The 1764-nt window shown below is 41.1% G+C and overlaps 1 non-coding gene across 1 annotated transcript; it reads left to right on the forward strand.

Annotated features, from left to right (window-relative positions):
- The first annotated feature begins 1583 nt into the window (after positions 1-1583).
- Positions 1584-1690, forward strand: LOC119470030. Its single transcript, XR_005198895.1, has one exon. It is a non-coding gene; the product is annotated as a U6 spliceosomal RNA (small nuclear RNA).
- Positions 1691-1764: the final 74 nt, after the last annotated feature.

The following is a 1764-nucleotide window of genomic DNA, read 5'->3' on the forward strand; positions in this document are numbered from 1 at the left end:
GCGTGATCTTGGCTCACCGCAACCTCCGCCTCCTGGGTTCAGGCAATTCTCCTGCCTCAGCCTCCTGAGTAGCTGGGATTACAGGCACGCGCCACCATGCCCAGCTGATTTTTTTTTTTGTATTTTTAGTAGAGACGGGGTTTCACTATGTTGACCAGGATGGTCTCGATCTCTTGACCTCGTGATCTACCCGCCTCGGCCTCCCAAAGTGCTGGGATAACAGGTGTGAGCCACCGTGCCGGGCCTCCTTGTCTTGCCTTTTTTAGACACCATTCTTCACCTGCTTTTTTTTTTGGTCAAAAAAAGCATACCTCATAGACACTTCTCTCACAAATTTCTTACAGCTTTATATTATTCCATTGTATAGAATGAAATGTTATAATTTACATATTAATCAGGCACTCTTGGCAGACATTTAGGTTTGTTTCTAATTTTTTGTTAATAATCTTGCATGCTGTGCCCATGTGATAGAACACTCCAAAGCCGATCTTAATTTCATGGGACTCCTGTAAACACAAAATGACTGGCTATGACCAAGAGGTTCTACTTTAATTGGTTCATCTAGTATCCTATTCTGAGATGGGCCTTGAGTTATTAGAGAATAATAGAAAATGATGTTATCAAACCTTTGAGGTCAGGAAAACTGTTTCCATTTAGGTTTTTAAGTAGAGAAATTCTACCACATACTGTTACCCTTCAGAAATTTTAGAGGCATCCTTCACTAACTTTTTTTCTTCCTCCTCCCCCACCAGTCCAGTTAGTCACCACGTGTTGTGTTCCTTCCATCCTGTTACCAGTTAGATTTGTCTGTTTTCTGTTCCCACTTCAGTATCTTGTTCAGCCTAGTTATTCACACCAGGATCTATCTGCACTCCATCTTTTCTGTGCTCTAATTGATCGTAACACTGGTAATGGATAATGGTAATGGGTTTTTGTTTTGTTTTGTTTTTTGAGGTAGAGTCTTGCTTTGTCACCCAGGCTAAAGTGCAGTGGTGCGATCTCGGCTTACTGCAACCTCCGCCTCCCAGATTCAAGTGATTCTCCTGCCTCCACCTCCTGAGTGGCTGGGATTACAGGTCTGTGCCACCACACTCGGCTGATTTTTGCATTTTTAGTAGAGGTGGGGTTTCATTATGTTGGCCAGGCTGGTTTTGAACTCCTGACCTCAGGTGATCCACCTACCTCAGCCTCCCAAAGTTAATGGATAATGTTTATTGACTGCCTGCTGTGTTCTAGGCACTTTGCTAACTACTTGTCATGTATTGACCATTTCAATCCTCATAACTGCTCTGAAATGGAACTATTTCCATTTCACTGGTAAAGAAACAGAGGCTCAGGGATTTTATATCTAAGAGGTGGTACAGTCAAACAGCTGTGAGATGGTCTCAGTTCTTAAAAAGTTAATTAAGAGAGATGGGGATGCATTCCTTCAAACTAGAAATGCCACGCTGGTCCAGAGAAGGAAGAGGAAAAAGTGGGTGGAGGAGGAAATGGAGATTTTTATGGAAGAGGGATGTAGGATATAGGTGAATAAATGAAGTTAATTGTAAGAACATGCCAGACTAGGAAATAATGAGTAACCCGTGCTCGCTTCGACAGCATATATACTAAAATTGGAACGATACAGAGAAGATTAGCATGGCCCCTGTGCAAGGATGACACGCAAATTCATGAAGCGTTCCATATTTAAGGGGGAAAAAAAAAATATATATATATATATATATATATATATATATATGTATGTATGTATGTATATATAAAAAA

The sequence above is a fragment of the Cebus imitator genome, unplaced genomic scaffold (genome assembly GCF_001604975.1).
Source record: "Cebus imitator isolate Cc_AM_T3 unplaced genomic scaffold, Cebus_imitator-1.0 Scaffold3403, whole genome shotgun sequence".
Classification (NCBI taxonomy): Eukaryota; Metazoa; Chordata; class Mammalia; order Primates; family Cebidae; genus Cebus; species Cebus imitator.